We start from the raw sequence: 20,957 nt of genomic DNA on the forward strand, positions 1-20,957 counted from the left end.
CCAGGAACTAGTGGTCTGAATGGTTTGAACAAGGGCTCTAAACAGCTCTCGCACTTCCTAGATGTATCTAGACTGAATGTCTACTTCCTTTTTTTATTTGTTCAATCAACACTGAATTGTTTACACAAACACTAAACGCTGCAGAGGAGAGATTGTGAGAAAGACTTATTTAGCAATTAAATGGATAAGGAAGGCACTTACCTAGAACTCTCAGGTCCAAGATCTAACTGTTTCTCTAGTGAGCCTTCTTGCATAGCACCTTCTCTCTAAATCATTTCCTCAAATAGAAATGGGATGTTATCATTTTTGCTCTGAGTTCAGACAAAATAAGTGTTGGAACCTCTAAATGTTTCACGAAAAAGGGACTAGCTGTGTTTTAGCAAGCCCTGTCTGGAGCCCTCAGTTTAGAACCTTGTTTGAAAACACTGACCTGTAAAATTGTGCCTATTTCATGAATCATAGAATGAATCAAAGGCTGCCCAACAGGTGAGGTCTGTAGACAATGTCAATTATTGCTGATCTGCTTTTTTTCCTGCCTGTTTAGTTAAACTTTAAAAGCAAATTCTGTACTTTCAGTAATTAAAAGTGAAGAATCTTAACTTTCACATGAGAAATGGCTTAGATTTTTCATACTTCTTAAAGATCTCATTTCCCTTTTCAGCTTGCAGTTCCAAAACACCCAATGTGCCTTCACATACAAATTGACAAGTGAGGTGTAACTCTGCAGATTGTGGAGAACAGACTTATACGTCTGGAGAGCCCTTTCTTAAAAGAGACTACAGGGAAATGACCTTCTGCTTCATGAAATTAATGAACAGGCAGAATGATTTGTGAAAAACAACTGTTTTATAGGACCACCACCTGCAGGATGGGCTGGATCCCACAATGTGGAAGAAATCCAGAATACCATTTCAGATTAATTTCATGACATTTCAACTTTGTCCTGCACCCCATCTACCAATGCAGAGCATATAAGAGAGTCACAAAGATATTTCTGGCAATACACTGGAGCCATGGGAAACTGAAATGCAAGTTATGCCGTATCTACTGACAGCTCATAAAGTACTCCACAACAGCACAAAAGATGTATTTTCTATGCCTGAAGATTATGTAGCTTGGTCTGGGTTTTACTAAATAGTACTGAAATTTTGGCTGTTTATTCCCAGCTCTGTGATGTAAGCTGGCCTCCCTGGAAGCCAGACTCCAAGTGCAGCAACCATTTTGTACATATACACCGCATGGAAAGAGTTACTTAGTAATAAAAAAACATATGAAGCCTTGAGATCAGTTCCCTTTTCTCCCTCCTCAGGTGTTCCTTTGTGGCTGCAATTTGTGCACAAGCCTATAGAAAATGCTGAGTATACACGCAAGATATCCAAGATAGTCAGGCTCTCAAACCCTATGCAAGCATCTAACTTCGGTTTCCTAAAAATAAACTGTGGACCTAAATATCTTTGTAAGTCTAGCCTTCAGGATCCAATTTGGATCTTGGGAGAGGAAGGGAGTGAGGTTTCATATTGCTGCTCATTGACCAAAAAGCACCCTGAACTTTCAGCCTAAATGGTTTCTGGAATCACTTGGCATTCAGCTAGTTCTGGCTTTATTACACAGATACATTCGTTTCACGTATAATCAACATCTTAACACTAACAAAACTGAGCACTGGATTTGAATCCACTGTATTTCAGTAATTCTCATATCTCAAAACACTCTTTAAAATATTTCACCCAACAACCTGATCACACATGTCTTTTTCTTAAACTTTCTCTTATGTCTCATTTCTTTATTTTTTTTTCTCAAAACAAAACAAACACAGGCAAAAGACCTTCAGCTAGTGGTGGACTTTGGCCATATTCCATTGACAACATTGTAGTTACACTGTCATACACCAGTTTAGGATTAAAACCCACAATCACACATCCTTTTCTGAGGTAAGTGAGTTGTTGCATTGGAAACTGATCTGAGAATTAGGACTGTTTGCAATATCGTGGAAATGCTGTTCTGAAGTCCTTGTTGAGACCTTAATTTTGATTGTAGCTTTATGAAACTATTTTTCACATTTTTTTTTAAATCAACACACTCACTGGCACTTGCAATTACTTCTCCTTTCATGTCACAAGCAACTTTTGCAAAGCGATATTTAATCCTCCAATATTTGTAATATCATTCATTTCCATAAAAATGTCATATAGATCCAGTAGCCTTACAGGCTCCTATCAGAACTCCCTCCCTGTTTTGTTAGCAAGCAAAGTACAGTTATTTTTTCAGCTGTGCTTATACATAGTTTATTTCCTTACTTTGTTTATGGAACAGTCACATGGGCAACATCCAGCACTTACTAAAATCACAGTATATCATCTCATCTACTTTTTGCTTAGTCACTGGAATAGTTGTATCAGCAAAGGAAACAGGACTAGCTTTCTGACATTCTTTTCTTGTCAGTCCATGTAAGGCATTCTGGTTTGGTTTTTTTCCCTTAATCTCACATGGTTCCTGACAGAACCTCTGCTTCAGATATGGAACTCCTTGCTGCAGGATTGTGTGCATGCTAAAAGCCTACAGGTACCCAAGAGGAAACCAGACACCATAATGAGAGATAAATCCACTGGGGGCTCCTAAACGCAAAGAAATAACTAAGCCACAAATTGCTGAAGACTGGAAGAGAATGCTGGAAGAATATTATTTTATATATTCTCAGTTTTTACCCTCTTCCTGAGGTGCCATACCATTTTGGCCATTGCAGGGGAAAAGATAGAGAGCTCAATGGATCTTTGATCTAGCTCTGAAAAGATGAGCCCTGTCATATGTATTGGTTATCTAATAATATGTCCTGAGAGTTTCTAAGAGGCAATCTTAACCAAAGCAGCAAGAAAGACAGAGAGTATCTTTGTCCTTTTGAGTTTCTATTCCCCATAAATTCTCAGAACAATTCCTAATCTTTCATAGATTGCTTTTGTCAGAGCTTTGAATACTTTGTGATGAATTTTACTGGTCTCTGCCAATTTGAACACACAGGTCATGTATTTCTTCCTTAGCCTGATGTTTATCTTGATCTCAACCTTCCATCAAATTTTCCTCTATCATCTTGTTTTAAATCACTTATTTAGATTTTCTTGATACTTTTTATGTCCTTCTTTTTAAAATTAATAATTCACCTTTGTTATTGCTCCTTTTATTCCTACAAATTTATACCATTTTCTACATTCATTCTTATTGATATTTTTTATTCCTACTTTACAACTAATTCCTTTCTGACTTTCTGATCCTAAAAGTGCTGTTAATACATTCAGTTTTGTCTTTTCATGTATCTCTCACCTCAGTTTTGGAAAGTATTTCCTGTTTTATTTTTCTTTGAAACCACCAAAATTTTTTTAAGGCCTGTTAGATTAATTGGAGTTTTTATTATTGATTTCAGAGAGCAGGAAGAGAGTTTTATTGTTTGTTCTTACACATGTATGAAGTATGTGTGCATGCCTATAAGAATCTGAGCTCACTTTGCGAGAAGTAAGGGCGGACTTTTATGTCTGGGGAACATGGCTGGCACACAGTTTTGGCTAATCCAGGCTACCACACTCACTGCCAGAACCATCTATTTGCCAACATCTCAAAATATTTTTGTTCATATTTAAGTTTCAGCACTGCTGTACTGGGTCACCAGCAAACAGCTGGGTCCTATGATTATTTCAAAACTTTTCTTCTCTAGATCATCATGTTACAGAACAAAACCTACCTAATCAGAAAGGTGAAAAGAAGACATAAATTTAAAATAGAATTTAATAACATAATAGTTTGAGTGTTAGCAGATGCCAACCATTATGTGGCTCCACAAAAGTTTATAGCACACAATTGTTCATAAGTACTTTGGAAAATAACTGCATCCCTTTTTACCAATTCAATGGCATTCTATGAAAAGATTATTGTTTATGAAGGTTACATAAAAGGTACATGCTTATCAATTCTATGTACTATCCTTCTATATATGTATAAGAGATGCAAGACACTTCAAAGAAGAAGTGATTTAGATTCCAATCCTAACAACAAATAAGTACAAGAGCACTGCCTTTAAAATGCTTGGTAAATCAAGGCCGTAAGGGAAAAAAAATCAAATTAATTCTAAAGATATCAAAAGAACTTAGAAAAAGAATCTAATACAGATATTTTATCATTTTAAATTGCCATGGGGTTTTGTCTACATTTCTTTGTATTGCAATGTAACTAGATGCCCATGATAAAGGGAAAAAATATAAATGGAAAGGAAAGGATGATTTTTCAATTACAGTTGATTTCTATTATGGTAGTGCTTTAGCAGCCCCTGTGTTCAGTGATCAGTGTCTCATGTTTGGAACTACACAAAAAGCACAAGGCAGACCCAGCCCCACAAAATTTGCATTTTGATAGCAGTGTGTCTCTATCACTTCTAATACTCTAGTGCAATTAAATGCATAGGAATTTCAAATATCTTGGAAAGACATATCACCTGTCTGATCTTCAGCAAGGTACAGTCAGAGGGAAAGATTTATTAAGTTTTGCCTCCTAGAACAGGAAGTTCTGATCTCTGTCACTACAGGGGTATTTTAAAGATTGCCCTGCAACGACTGCTGAGATAAAATTCCTGGAATTCTGATTAAAAAGGTCAGTAGCTTCCTAATTATAGCAGGTTTTTGCCTCACTTGCTCTCCTCAAGCACACAAAAAACTGGTTGAAGAAAGGATGAGAGCCAGTCTCCTTACTTCAAAAGTACCTTAAAAGAGCCAACTTAAGAGTAGGCAAATCTTGTAATCTTCCTTTCTAGCTGACAGAGGAGACAGGAACCTCGGTTTCATGTCTGGGGTGGATTGACCCAAACAAGCAGCTTTGCCTCCTGCGTGTGGAAGAGGAGAGCCTGGGCAAAGGGTTCCTCCGCGCTGCCCCAGGCTGGGGGCTGAGCAGTACTGAGGAGCCTGGGTACTCCTGATGCTTGCCCAGAACAAACCCAGCATTTAGCCAAGATTTGCTCCACTATTTTCAAGGCAGGAATCCAAGCCAAAGGTTTGAATCAGACATGTTCAGTCTTCTGTGTTTCTAATTAAAACCTGCAGTTTTTATGTTTTGTTTCCAGTGTTTATTTTTAGCCAAATGATGTGTTCTTTTATTATTAGAGAAGATAACTTTGATTAATATTTCTTTAATTCTGAGAACAAACACAAAAGGATGTTTCAGTGGAGCTTTGTGTTCTCAGTGAGCGTGGGAGACTGTCAGGGCATGCTTCTCTTCTCCACAAATAATTTTCAGTGTGCCAAATGCTGGCCAACATGCAGAGGAGAGAAGAGGGACATTTACAGCAACTTGTGTGAACTGTTCCAGGTTTAATATAAGAGTCTAGTACTGGTATTTTGAGGCAAAAAAAACCCCTTTTGTCACATACAGAGAGGTGCAAACACTAGATCAAATACACATGGAAAATTTTTATCTCATGACACATGAAAACTTATCAAATATTTTGTTTGCTTTAGGCATAAAGTTGGTCTAACCTGTTGAAATCAATCAGATTTTTTCCATTGACTTCAGTGGGAAATAAGTGAGAAATAGTTACTGTATCCTCGTGTTTTCCCAAAGCATTTTTTAAAATACTTTAGCTCATTAAAAGAAATTAACAGAATCTAAAAATCCTTACTAGAGGCAACAGTGTAAACCAAAGGTGATTCATAGCTGCCACTACTTTGGAGCTACTTCTACTACTTTTTCATTCTGCAAATCACTTTTGTCCATTTTCATGTTGCTTGACAGTTCAGAAGTTGTTTCTCAATCAACTTGCTGGAAGACACTTTAGTGATAGTTATCCAAGTTCCTAGTGCTCTGCCTGGCCACTCTGTGAGCTGATATTTTATTTCTAATGCCCAGAGTGGTTTATTACCCATTGTTCTGCATTAAATATCTTTGCTTTCTGAGCTATTTATCAATCTCTAAATGCATCTGCAGAGGCTTTAATCGCTTCTGTGTATTGTCAATGTTGTTGTTTCACTAACTGTGCCTGTTTCATGTCTTTACTCTTTTGTTACAGTTATGAAATAAAGTCCCATCTTGGAAAGGATCTGTATGGATACAAGTCCCTTCTAACTACAGAGTATTACTGAAACAGCATGGCTGTCTTCCTCGAATGGGAATACGTAACAACCATGCAAAAAACCAGAAGGCAGTACTTTAGAGGATGCACTGGTTTTGTTAGTAGATAACTTTTTCTTCTATCATTTGTTTCAAACACCTTCAAACATAATTAAATTACTAGAAACTTGAATTTACTTCTGAAATTATGCTTATGGGTTTTTATAATTTCCGTACACAATTGTTTTAAATCAATTCATTAAACTCTGTGTTGTGTATGGCTTAAATTAATTTTAATCTGTAGCTAAGCCACATCAGAATCAATATCAAATAACTTCTGCTGGCATGTCTGTCCACTGAAGAATATCCTTTTGATTACAGCGTTGAGGTAAGAAGGGGGATTAAGAACTCCAACAGTTTTAATAACTGGAAACACTACAACTGGAAAGTAGAACGTTCAAATACTTACATTGTAATACTCTAGAAGCATCCAAATGTGCTAGTGAATGTTTCTACACACCGTTCGTCATACAGATAAGCTGTGTTCAAATTTTTTGATGTTTCAGTTTTTCAGTTATCCTTATGATTTCCAGAGAGGTCCTTTTTTTTCTCCTAGAGACAGTGGTGAGAATCAAAACATGAAGTCAAATACTTGTGAACTTGGATATGCTACTGGATGAAATCCCTTTCTAGTTTACCATGACACTCCTGTACTTTACATTTATATTTGTGGGCAAAGAATTTGTCATTAAGTTAACCTTCAATTATTGCACTGTCCTACACTTTATTGTATCCAAGACTGATATTCTACCTTTATGCAAAAGCTTGTGTTGTCAGAGTTCTAACAATTGACTGCAGCACCCTTTTTGTACTACCATAATTCTCCTGTAGTTTCTTTTTCATCTTGAAACTTATTATCCAGACAACTGATTCTTCCTCTTTCAACTGTCTAATAACAATCATTGGCATATTTTTATATTTATGCGGGTTGAGGCATTAGTGAGCACAGAGAATAACATGCCTTTTCCACTTAGTCATTGTCTTTATGTTTGAAAAAAGTTATTACATTGTTGACTACATGCAGCTTTTCTCTTACAAAGATGTATTCTTTTTCTGTGAGAGAATTTCAGAAAACAAAACTGTTTTAAGTTGAAATGTTGAAATGACAAGATGTATGCATTTCTGCTTTTATAACAGTCATATTTTTCTATGTTTTCCCATTTCTTAGAAAGAAATTTCTAACTGCTTTTTTCTTAGCAGCTATGCTGGAATTCCTGTTAAAATTTCATTTCGAGTGATTCAAAAACTTTTTTATTTTAGCTACAGTAAATTTTGTGACAATTATTGTGCTTTCTCCTGGTACTTAAAAAATAACTTCTTGAGCAAATAAAAGAGAGAAGTACATATTCATGTTTCAGTTTTTGCTTATTCTGAAAAGCTTTTCTGCTCTATATGCTATGTATGTTGTGAATATATGCCCCGATACTTGCCTATTATCACACGCTCTTTATCCAGTATACACACCTTTAGCAAAGAGGCTGTAGCTTCAGTCACTTATCAAATCTCCCCTTAAGAAGCAAATGCTGTCATATTTGCATTAATCACTGCCAGTACTTGGTTTTTTCCCTCTATTTTACCAAATATGAAAGAAATACAATTTTCAAGTAGTTATCTCTGTATTGGAGCTGATGGGTTTCCACTCCAGTTTTTTTTTCCTCCTTCTTCAAAGCCTCACCTTGTCCTGCCTAAAGCTCAGAGAAAATCTTCTTTGCAGTACCTCCCGTTCAGTCAGGAAGCTTCATCTGCTGCAGCTCCATTAGCAGATCAGACAGCACTGGCAACTTGCACATCCCAAACCTGCATACTATTCATCAAAACTCTGCAATAAACAGAGCAACATTCAGCAGTAGCAAACATGTGCTGTTTACAAAGCCATTAATGAAAAGTGTCCAGACATGTTCTTTACCCGACTCATGCATACAAAATTAAAGATCTGGGTTAATAAACTTTTTCTTTTTACCTCTTTTTGAACAGAAGAAATCTAAAATGAAGACAAATGGATTATTTCCTATTTCAGATTTGCAAGATGATCCAAGAGAAGGTGCTGTTTCTTTGAGAGCAGGAGCTTTGTGGATAGGTTGCACTTAAAGACTGGATTTCTTTTGGTTGAATTCAATCGTGGGGAAAAAAAAGCTCAATTAAAAATTTAGTTATTTGGTGTTTCTGCAAACTACTGTTTTGGTGGTTCAACCTTTTCTTTTATTTTGGCCACTGAAGAATGAATAATTTGATATCCCTTTGAAATAAGGAAAAGATAGTCTACCTATCTGGACGTACTATATTTTGGCCTTGACACAAGCAACAGCAGTCAAGTGTGAGTCAAGTCAAAACAGTCAAGTGTGATATTGCATTTATCCTGTCCAGCTCTTTTCAGACACAGGTCTAAACCCACTGAGCACCCTTGTAGCACAATTTTCTGGACTAAAATGCACCTACAAGTCCATGATTGACAGACTCAGACTTACTCAGCTTTCTACAACAGAAGCTTTGTAACTTCACTCAGCTGTAGCTCTTTAATCATGTCTTTTTTTTTTTTTTTGTAAGTTAAATTCAAAAGCAATAAAACACAAATTAAATAAAACTAAATTTTATACTATGCTGTTTGTCTGGCAAATCTTCTGAAAGAAATATTTGAAAGTTTACCAAGTAGATCAAGTAACGACATTTTCCAGACTCTGTTTTTTTCATCATGTACTTTAAGCAATGATAGATGGCTTTTGGCCATTATTGGTCAGATAAGTACCAGTCAAAGGATTGGAAGACTGTGATCACAGAATCATAGAACATGATATTCCCCTACAGTGGGAAGGGTTTTACCCCCCGGGTGTCCATCTTCTTGTCTTTTGACCTAGGAGGCGTAAGGAAAGTGGTTGCCAGTGAAGACTGAGGCAAAAAAAGTTGACTACTTCAGTCTTCTCCTCATCTGCTGATAGAAGGTCACCTTTTTTGTTCATCAGTTGGGATATACTTTCTTTAACTTTCCTTTTCTGGTTAACATACCTATAGAAGCCCTTCTTGTTATTCTTTGCTTCCCTTGCCTAGTTCAGCTCCAGCTGCACCTTGGACTTCCTGATCCCATTCCTACATAACCAGGCGGCATCCCTATACTCTTCTCAGGTTCTCTGTCCCTGCTTGCACTGCCTGTGTAGTTTCCTCTTTCTCTTCAGTTAGACCAGCGGGTCTAGACTCAGCCACATTGATCTCTTCCCTTCCCTGAATGATTTCCACCATATGGGGACTGAGCGCTCTTGCACTTTATGGAAATCATCCTTAAATATTTGCCAGCTCTGTTCTGCTCCCTCATCCATGAAGACCATATCCTAGGGTCTCCTACTGACTAACTCCTTGAAGAGATGGAATTTTGCTTTCCTAAAATTTGGGATTCTGACTACAATCTTATCCTGTCCCATATCCCTCAGGTGCTTGAATTCCACCAGAGCGTGATCACTGCAGCCCAGGCTGCCTTCAATCTTGACATCACTGATGAGGTTACCTGCACTGTTGACAATCAGGTCCAGCACTGCAGCCCCTTGGGTAGGGGAGTCTATTACCTGACCTAAGAAGTTATTTTTTATGCACTCTAGGAGTCTCTGGATTGCCTACACCTTGCTGTGCTACTTTTCAAGCATATGTCAGGGTGGTTGAATTCCCCCAGTAGGATGAGAGCTTGTGAGTGTGAAGCCTCCTGTAGCTGCAGGAAGAAGACTTAATCAGTAGGCTCCCCTTGATCAGGTTGCCTATAGTAGACACCAGCTACAAGTTGCCCTCTGTTGCCTCAGTCTTTTATTCTCACCCATAAGCTTTTGACCTGTTTGTGGCTATTCTTCAGGGGCAACTCTTCTCCTGATAGAGAGAGCAAGGCCTCCACCCCTCCTTCCCAGCGTGTCTCTTCTGAACAGCCTGTAACCACCGATAGCCACACTCCCGTCATGGTATTTGTCCCACCAAGTATCAGTAATAGCAATGAGGTCATAGCTCTCTAGCAGCACGAAAGTTTCCAACTCCTCCTGTTTGTTGCCCAACAAATGACGGTGATGTTAATGCTGATATCGCTGTTGTAGTTTTAGTTCTAGTCTATCCTGATCTGTATATCTAGAGATGGTTTTCAATAGTTGGAAAACTGCTCCATTTGTCTTCCTTCTACTGGTAACAGCATATGGGTCCAATTCTTTTCCTAAACACAAAGGAATTGCAGGCAGTATTTGAGGAAAAAAAATATCCATGAGTTTACAAATTAGCTCATAGTTCCTTGACACTTAAGAATCCACATTTTTTTATTTTGTCATAAAAACCATTCCAAAAGTTGCATTAGACATATTAAAATAGCAGACATGCAAACAAAAAAAAAAAAGAGGGTAGGACCTTGTGTGTGCCCTTTGCACACACAATGTAAGATTTCTCTTTGAATTTCCCCAGGTTGCCATTAAAAAATATAATAATCTGTGATGATACTTAACATTTTTAACAGGTGTTACTGATCTTTGACAGTTCTCCATAGAACCCATACATGAAGGTTGGGTTTTTTTCAGAAATTTCAGTATTGCTGCAACAGCTATTTGAGATAATAATTATAACAAGAGGGCAATGTTAGTAAAAAACTTTCCATCCTGCTCAAATACAAATGACTGCTGTGGATGTGATTCCAAATATACTTCTTTCTTGGGCTTCTCTTGTATTAATCTAAATTACAATTAACCATAATAGTGCATATTTCCTCTAGAACTTGGTTGCACCTCAGGTCTCTCCAATGGCTCCTTCTCTATTCTGCTCCTTTGCCCATCAGTGATACTGAAGTCGTTTTACTCTGATATTGAAGTCAAGCAACAGTAAAGAGTTAATCTTACCAACACACTCAGATATGTGTTCTTTATCGAGTAAATTAGGCAAGACCGTCTAAGCAAAGACTGTGTAAATTAATACGTTCATAGAATCATTGAATCATTAAGGTATGAAAAGACCTTCGAGAGAATCAAGTCCAACTGTCTGCTGAACACCACCATGCCTGCTAAACCATATCCTGAAGTGCCACATCTACCATCTTTTAAATACATCTGGGGATGGTGAATTCACTAATTCCCTGAGAAATCTGTTCCAGTGCTGACCACTTGTTCAGTAAAGAATTTTTTTCCAAATGTCCAATCTAAACCTCTCCTGGCACAACTTGAGGTCATTTCCTCTTGTCCTGTCTCTAATTACTTAGGAGAAGAGACCAAAACCAGCCTCACTACAGCCTCCTTTCAGGTAGTTGCAGAGAGCAATAAAGTCTTCCCTCAGCCTCCTCTTCTCCAGACTAAAGAGCCTCAGTTCCCTCAGCTGCTCCTCATAAGACTGGTGCTCCAGTCCCTTCACCAGCTTTGTTGCCCTTCTGTGGACACACTCCCACACCTTAACTTCCTTCTTGTACTGAGGGGCCTAAAAGTGAACATAGAGTTCAAGGTGAACACCAACACCAAGTATAGGGGGGCAATCACTTCCCTACTCCTGGTGGCCACACCATTTCTGATACAAGCCAGGATGCTGTTGGCCTTCTTGGCCACCTGGGCACACTGCTGGCTCTTGGTCAGCCGGCTGTCAACCAACACCCCAAGGTCCTTTACTGCCAGACAGCTTTACAGCCACTGTGATGTGAGTGTTGCCTACCCTCAGGCCGATCAACACTCTCACCCAATTTGGTGTCATTTGCAAACTGACTGAGGGAGCACTCAATGCCTTCATCCAGATCGTTGAAAAAGATATTGAACAAGACTGGACACAAAATAATGTCCTATAGGACAACATTTGTGGCCAGCAACTGGATTTAACTCCATTCACCATAACTCTCTGGGCTTGGCCATCCAGCCACTTTTTTAACCAACAAAGAATAAGCCATGAGCATCTTCAGTTACTGGCAGGAGCAAATCTCCAGATCCATGTTTGCAATGAGCTATTATGATGTATGTCAGATTATTTCCAAGATTCTCATCCACTTAACGGAGATTGTTTAGAAGGAACTGTTACTTAGTGCCTTTGAGAGCCAAATTAATTATCTGCCTTAGTATTCAAACTTAATTTTCAACAATCTGAACTCATATTTATAAGAAAGATACATTTTAGCTAGTATTGTGATACCCATCCCTGGAAATATTAACTCATCACTACAGACAAAATATTTTAAAACATAAAACCTATTGCAGCAGATGCTCAGCTATAACATTATTTTTTTCTTGGGGTGGAAAAAGGCAAAAGCATTATTGGTTTATCTTTTTTTAATGAGCAAGCAAACCATTGATTTAAGAAACTTCTTTCCCTCCGTTCATAAAATAATAATTTCTGGAAAAAAAAGGATAAGTAAGAAGAAAAACTAAAAAATAAGAAGAAAAAGGAAGAAAAAATTAGGAACAAAAAGAAGGGAAAGGGAAAGGGAAAGGGAAAGGGAAAGGGAAAGGGAAAGGGAAAGGGAAAGGGAAAGGGAAAAGAGAGGAGAGGAGAGGAGAGGAGAGGAGAGGAGAGGAGAGGAGAGGAGAGGAGAGGAGAGGAGAGGAGAGGAGAGGAGAGGAGAGGAGAGGAGAGGAGAGGAGAGGAGAAAAATCCTTTCCTCCATTAAAAAAAGAGCAATGCTTTTGATCTTAAATGTACAACATGGGGCAAATGTATGTTTGCATTTTGCAAAAGCAATAAGAGGGATTGGACTATGTTTTGGATCCTAATATTGTTAATATTATAACATAGATATAATCATTTTGGATATTCTGTATATCTATTTGAAAGTAGTGTTAAATACTAGAATCAGTGGAAACCATTGATGCAAACTAAATCATTAACAATAATCACAGAGGGAGCTTTCCTATTGTATTTTTAGACCACGTTATACATTCACAGTATCATGAAAAGTTAATTTACAGGGGCTCATTTAGCTTATGAAGCACTAAGGAACAGCTCAATGGAGTCAGGGAACCCAGTCCTAGGCTTTGGCAAGAGGTTTCCTGGAGTAAATCCTGTGGTGCCCATCCTGCCTTGGACCTTGCTTGCACAGACACCTTGGCTGGGAAGCCAGCAGCCTGCCCCATCCTCAGCTGAAAGATCAAAGCTTTGGTACCTTGCTGCCATTGGATTCAGTCTTCACAGTCTCCAAGAGCTGGAGATGAGCACTGCCATCCCTACAAACAAGGAAAACAGAGCTGTAAAATGTTTGGTTCATTTGTATATGGCCACCCAGCAAGTCAGTGACAGAGCAGCACAGGAGCTGGGGAGCTGCTGGCCTATGTACGGCCAGGAGCACACCGTGTTGCTACAGTGGTCAGGCTGTGCGCCAGTACAAGCCAAGACATTCTAGGATAAATTGGCAGTCTGCACTCTGTGAAGTTTTCCTCCACTTATTTTATTATGTAGTGAGTGATACAGCAAAATACCCTATCTGAAAAGGATATAAAATAGGCTTACACATTCACTGAGGCTTTATACCATTGAATGCCAGACTGAAGCAATGGAAGTTGGAATAAGCTATTAAAAACGTACAAGATAAATTAACATTTTCAAAAATAGTTCCTTTTGCCATAAAAAATCTTTATAAGAAACAGGGGTAAGTGCATCATTTTTCATATTTTAGGTCAATTTTTTTAGCATTTTTAATGTGCATAATATATTTACATAAACGGTGTCAAAATGTGCAACAAAATATTTAGCTGATAGGTTGCATAGCAAAGAAAGTGATATTTTTGGAAGTCCTACAGAGAGAAGGAAGAGACTGAAGGAATTTTGACATGATCATTAGCTTGCAAGATGAAAACAATTCATTGGTATCTATTCCACGTGTTAGCCTCTGGCCCTCAGGGAGGCAATAGGACTGTTCAACTTGAAGAAAACAAGATATAAAAAAAATAAAAAAGCACTTGAAAAAAAAATTCCCCGGAAAATCTGTTTAATGCTGGCAATATTAAGTCATGGGCATAGCTCTGTGGCTTGGGACTCTTGGAGCACTGTGCAAAAACTTGAAACTGGGCCTCTGGGTCCCTGGTGACAGAGTTAGTGTAATGTTACAAGAATGCTCATGTTTTTTGAACACAGGGAAGACTTCAGCAGTTGATCTCTGCTCCTTTTCACTCCCCATTCTTCTTTCCATTGCAGAAATGTCATTTATTTAATTAGAATAAATGGGCTAGTCTAAGTATTTGAACCAAATCTGGGATGTAGCAATATTTGGATGTGCCCTCAACCACAAACTCAGCATGCCCGTGCCTCTACAATGTTGACTTTGGACCTCTGAGAACCCAAGCACAACTGGGGCACTTGGGGCAGGACAACTGGATAAGAAGAAGAAATTTGTGGGCCAAGGAGCTTGACTAAACATTGTGTTCCAGAAGGCAGCTCTGTACACAGAGAATAAGGGGAGCAATAATTTATTCAAATGGCTCAACACAAAACAGATGGTAAGATTTCAACAGAGCAAAAGACTGATGGGCAGTTAAAGCAGGCAGGCACACTCAGGCAAGCACCCTCAGAAGACAGAGACCCCCAAACTGATATGTTTAATACCATGACATCCTACGAGACAAATTTCTGTGGCCAATTTGAATGTCTCAGTATATAAATGGACAAGTAGTTTTCTTAAAAGGTATCTGACCTGTTTCTAAAAGCCCAGTTTCTGTGTTTCTAAAAAATAGTTTCACAGGCCAGATGTTGTCTTGGGGGCAGGGGGTATTATTATTTTCACATAAATATAAAAGAAGCAGACAGTAAACCTAAAAGTGTTCAGTTCCTTCTGTGGGATTTTCCCACCTCCAAGCAGGCTTCCTGCCCTAGGAGGGATCTTTTCTTCTAAAGTTTAGACAATGAACATATATTGACTAATGTGCTGTTCTTGTTCTCACATTCTTGAGAACAATTTCAAAATGACCCTTAGGTACAGAAGAGGAAAAAGTAAATTAGTAAGCCATAAAGGAAAAAAAATACCAGAGGTACAACTTTCGCTTCAGATGACAGGAGTGATGAGATTTTTCATTTTGTCAAATTTAGAACAAACTCTAAAATCATGGGTTTTTTGAGGCAGAATAGAACTCCAAACTATTGAGCCTAAATTTCCTTTTGCTTCTGGTAAAACGCAAGTTCTAGGCTGTAGCAGGTTTTTCTGTTTTGTTTTGCTATAATTTTATTCCCCTGGTAATCCTCAGAAGCAGGACAAGAATTAATTTCAAACAAGGATCTTTATTGTTTGCATAGCTCAGTATTCTGTTTAATTCCAAAAACATGTTTGTTGGTTTTTAATTTAATTTTCTTTGAGAAAATGATGGTTCAAATTAAGGGGGGAAATGTTTTGCAAAACTCAACAGTTTTGTGAAACTTTAAACTGTTTTTCTTTATGTTGTCTAAAGTTTTGAAAAACTCTAAATGCTACCAGGTTTTTTGTTATTATTCTTTAAAGGTTCAAAGATCGAAATTAGTTATTAATTATGGTCAATTAAGCCCAGACAAGTAACAGTGGATTAATTTCTTTATCACACTATCACACTAATATATGTATGTTTTGCATTCACTTCAAACAAAATTGTTCTGAACATGGAAGTCAAGAAATAGGTTACTAGCTACCAAAATTTCACTTACAACTCAGGCTTCCATATTGCAATAACAGTCTGTAGATTCTCACTGAAGAAAATAAATGTGTTGAGCAGGGAAGGAAGGGTTAGTCAGCTTTCTTTGAGAAGTAAGAATGCAAATCAAAGGGGAAATAATTTGCAAATTTAGTTCACAGTCCTGAAAGTGAGGACATGTTCAAAATCACCAAAGATTCAGCCAAAACTTGGGTGTCACACCAAACTTAACATTCATTGGAAGAAGGATATCGCAGGAAGCAAGTTTATTTCTACATGATCTGCATTGCCACTTTTTGCAGATCACTGCAGAGTGTCCCACTGGGTGGTAGTGAAGAAGCTGTGAAACCCCAAAATGATCTCAAACTTTAATAGAAATTATCTGATTTGAAAATTTGCTAATTCCACCTCTTCCAGCTGTGGTGCATTGAAGCCAAAGGAGTGACATGCAAAGGCTTAGATTGCCTTTTGTTTTTTGATGATCACACAAAAATGTTCTCTTAGGAATCAGGAAGAAACAAAATCCATTGGAAATACTGTTATGTGTGCACAGAAGATCTGTTATTTTACAAAAATGTCCAATAAAACTCAGCTACATACCTACAGAACTCCATTACAGAAGGCATAAAATTATGTAGCTGTGAGTGATGTCCTTCGGAAACATCTCCCATTTGGCCCCATTGCCTCATTCCAGAATCTGATTTTCAGGTTGCTCAGCATTTTTATATACTCTACAAATAAGTTGTCCCCAGCCGATGCACTCTACCAGAATCCAAAGTTTGAAGTTTTCCCACTGGACACAAAAGAAGCACCAAAAACTCCTGTTAGCTATGGTGCTTATAATCCATCCTTTAGCTCATTTCAACTGTTGATTTTTAAAATATAACATTTAATAAATGGAACAGAATTAAATTGAAGCAAACCTTGAAGGATTTCACACAATTAATGTGATCCAGCTTTTGACAATACACGTGCAATTGACCACATCCCAGCCAGTATTCACTAAGCATAAATATTTTGCACATGAAAGTCAAGTATAATAGAGGTGAAATCTCAACTTTGTTGAACAGAGTGGGTGCTTCCTCTTTGATATTTAGGGGCCTGGATTTTACTCTAGGCACATTTTCTCTTCTGAAAGCACAATTCACATGGAATCAATTGAATAGACAAATTACATTAAAGTGCGTTTGTTTTCTGTTTCTGTCTTTAAACACACATTGCATGCTGTAGACCTGAGAGGGTAGCAAAGAGAGACTGATTTGAGTGAAAGACTTTTTTTACTTCAAAGAGTCATTGATACAAAATCTATACATGTTCATGATATACAGGAAACTGATCACATAGATGACTTCACTGAATAATGTCCTTGCACACGATATTTTATTTCAGAAATGAAATTAGTTTACCCTCTCTAGGAGGATTTTATTTTAGGGAACACTTAGGTACTTTACTGAAAAAATATCCTTGGAATAGTCGAATAATTTATTTGGTCAGATCTGTTAATTGTTTGTGAATTCTATATTGTAGTTACTTTAACCAGAGGACTAAATGTGAAGGTGGGGAATCTTTAAATAAATTACTCACTGTATATCTTTAAAAAAATATTTGAATAAGTGTTTAGCGAAGTAGCATGGAGGCATCAATTCTGCAGAACCAATATTGTGCCCTGGCCCACACAAGTGCTTAACTGTATCCTTTCCCGCAAAAATGTAAAAAAATGCCTGTCTGTAAAAATAGGAGTATTGCTGTCAGCATGAGCATCGGTTCTTGTGTACTAGATGTATCCCCAAACTCTTGCTGAATGCTGAGTTTTATGATTAACCATTCAAAATCCAGTGACTGAATGATGAAGTCTCTGGCATGAAGAATATCCTTTGGTTTTCTTTAGCTTCTTAGAATGAGCTGTGAATTCCTTCATGAGCTTCCCTTCCTTTGGTGACCTGAAATGACCTGAATTAAGTCTGATGCACTATTTGGAAAACATAGTCTCCAATCCGTCCTCCCCCATTTCGCACTTTTAATTTATTGGCCACCCACCCCTCTATTTTCTTTTTGTTGTCTACAGATTTTCCTATTTCCAACATATGTTTTAAGATTAAAAGATTCTTATTTGGCAGTTGGTATAAACACTGTACCTCAACAGATGTTTTTAGTGTCAGTGCAAGAAATGGCCACACGCTGGTGCGGTTCTGCTTGGCACCATTTCTCGTCTGGAGAGACTGACACTACATGAATATATTCATTTTACTGCTGGGTTCTTTTTGTCATTTTTTTTCCTTTCCCCTCTCATGACACTGGCAAATTTGGTGTTTCTGTGACTTGATCCTTCTTTGTGCATGACTTTGTTTTATAATTTGCCTAAGTCTTGTTTTTTAAGACGCCAGCTGACCTGAATTTACCTTTGAGCACCTCTCCCTCCCCTTTAACTCTGTTACCAGGAATATGCTTTCAGCTTAACTTGTAGCTTTTACTAACTATTTTCATGTGTCTCAATAACACTATTTCTCTCCAAAATGTATTGCTATGCAGGCACATGTATGAAAATAGTTAGGGCCTCAGTAAGTACTATCCACAAGTTCAACGTTTTTTCTATTTACTCAGCTGGTCATGTTCTCGTACGAAGGAAGGGTTTTTTTTCAAGCTGTATTTGAAACAGCGGATAGGTTATGTAAGGGCATAATAAAAATACAGCTTTTGTGAAGGCACAAGCATGATCCAAAAGAGACTCTCTTTCTAAATCTCCTTCCATCTCCTAATCTCAATGGATTTTTCTGGCTTTCTGATGACAGGGGAGGTGGTTTTATGCAAATTTGTGCCAGGTAATAGCTGAAAATGAAGACTAGAACAGTGGGTGAGAGCAAAAAAAATTGAAGTTAAAGGTTATGAATTTAGAGTGCATGCTGACCATAAAAATCTCTGCTGGCTAAGTGCTACCAAATGGTGCCATATGAGACACCACAACATTTCCCTAAGCTTGCGAAAGGCCATAATTGTGGTGCTCCAGATAATTTCATGTGGTAACTGCTTATAAAAATTGACTCTTTAAAGACAATCTCTGTGCCTGGTGGCCTAGTACAGATTATATTATCTTTTATTGCTCTTCTGCAGGAAAACAGAACACAGTTAAGTGAAGCAGATGGTGGAAGAAAAAAGATAAAAACAAGTGATGGTGCACTTGATTTCCAAAGAGCAAGCATATCTGCCACATCCAGAACCTCACCATAAGTCTGCTCGCCTGCCTGCTGAACAGCACTCACTTGGGAGTCTAGGAAAAAAGGATCAGAAAAGGTTTTCCCAGCTGACCACCAGAGCTAGCAACAGTGCTCTTATTTCCTTCACTCCCTATCTGTTGCCTTCCAAGCCACTCAGAAAAGGAATATACTCTTTTGGGCCACCTTCCAGAAAATGGAAAACTAGAGTGTAAACCCACACAAACTGTGAGTAGAAGAAGGCTGTAACCAATACCATCTACTTTCTAGTCAACGCTTCTAATTGCTTAGCTACTATACAAAGCACAGATCTGTAGTGCTGTTTTATTTAAAGATGCTCAGCAAGGCATGGATCCTCAAAAGGCCAGCATCCAGAGAGAACACAGCCCCTGTACTACAGGGAGCAATGGGAGTTCACCTTAATTCCCTTACCCTTTATGTAAACCACCTTCTGGAGGTGTTTATCTCCTCCCCAGACACTGGCTGTGAGGTCTCTGCTGAGCTTGGGCACCTGTTTTAGGTGCAGATACCTTTGTACTGAAGTCACCTCTTTGGAGCTCATCCCTGCAGACAATCAGCAAATGATGCTACCCAGAGGTCTTTGTGTGGCATTTCCTCCTCTTCTCCGCAATGGCTTCATGAAAAATGATGCTACTGTTCAGAAAGACCAGTGTAGAGTGCAGATCCCACAGGCAGGTTTCATTTGCTACAGATCCTTGCTGGACTCCCTGAGCCTTTCTTCACTCTCTGCTTTGTGCAAATACTGGGAGACATCACTTCAAAAGCTAGGATGATGGAACTCAGCCTGACCTTAGGTAAAACTCTTTGGACTATCATATCTCTACCGCAGCTGGCACAGATACACAAACCTTTAGTGTCAGGGGTACATGCCTCATTCTTCCGGCTACTTTTCTCACAAACAAATATTTATTTTGGAGAAAGAAAGGGAAATCCAATTCTCTACTTGTGGTTTCGATTCCTTTTGTCTGCAACATGTTCTGCTAGGGAAGTGATGCACAGCGGTTTCTTTTTTAAATTTGCTTCTGGCTGAGCAAGAAAGTGGGTGGCAGGGCAGCTGGAAGTCAACAAGCACAAGCAATAATGTTTAGTATGTTTTTGTATAACTCTGCCCTCCAACCACTGCAATGGCTTCCTTTTTCTGTTCTTACTGGGGGACAGATACTGGGATGTCCTGAGTAACTTTGAATTTAGCTGAGAAATTCCAAGTCCTGAACTTAATCTCCTGAACACAGCACAGAAAAGCATCATAAAACCTTTCTTATCCATGCTGAAAAAAGGGAGCTAGCCCCATAGCTGGAGTAAAGTGAAGTAAGTCTCCCAAGGGCATTAGAATGCAACAGCAGGGCAATTAGCACAGCAGGCCACAATAACTTCCTCACTCTATGAGTCAAATCCTGATCTTCTGGGTACCAGTTGTGTAGATAGGATCTTTATGGAATATTTATATCCATGTGGAGCAGGTGTCAGATTTTTCTCACCCCAGTAGCAAACATAGCTGCCGTATTGCCACCAATTAAGGTAATGACAGGATGAAAGAAATTAAGAAAAAAAAATTGCCTCTAGACCCCAGTAGTTGCAACTGGTTACTTGCTAATGACAAACAGTGATGATTGCTGATATTTATTCATGTTGCAGACTCACAAAGCAAGAAAATTGAGTTTAGTATCCATGGTTAATGCTTTTTCGAAAGCAATACAATGCGCCCATTCAGTGTGCTAATACTCAATTCTATTAGGATTATCCATGTGCAGATTTTGGAAAGGAAGAGACATGACTTACCAGCAAATGGGGCTGTTTTCATATATGTAGTGCACAAATACATTCATGAAATGGAAGAAGGCAAGGGGAAATATCTGCTTCCTGACCATTAATTTTTCCTTCTGCAATAGTTTCCCTTCCTTTCTCTAGGAAAAAATTGTTCTCTATCTTCCTTAACGTCCACCACAAGGAAGAAAATCTGTATGTATATTTTTAAGAACCTTTCTTACTTTTAAATAAGCTATTCTATCCTACAGTGATTTCC

General features: G+C 38.3%; 1 long non-coding RNA gene across 1 annotated transcript in view; it reads right to left on the reverse strand.

Annotated features, from left to right (window-relative positions):
- The window catches only part of LOC128852348 (uncharacterized), a 52,325-nt gene extending 35,836 nt beyond the window's left edge, over window positions 1-16,489 (reverse strand). The window contains exons 1-4 of the long non-coding RNA XR_008450145.1: window positions 16,305-16,489; window positions 13,217-13,277; window positions 7,817-7,960; window positions 6,551-6,693 (exon numbers count right to left, since the gene is read on the reverse strand). This is a non-coding gene — a long non-coding RNA (uncharacterized LOC128852348). The remainder of the gene's footprint in view (window positions 1-6,550; window positions 6,694-7,816; window positions 7,961-13,216; window positions 13,278-16,304) is intronic.
- Window positions 16,490-20,957: the final 4,468 nt, after the last annotated feature.

The sequence above is a fragment of the Cuculus canorus genome, chromosome 5, assembly GCF_017976375.1.
Source record: "Cuculus canorus isolate bCucCan1 chromosome 5, bCucCan1.pri, whole genome shotgun sequence".
Taxonomy (NCBI): domain Eukaryota; kingdom Metazoa; phylum Chordata; class Aves; order Cuculiformes; family Cuculidae; genus Cuculus; species Cuculus canorus.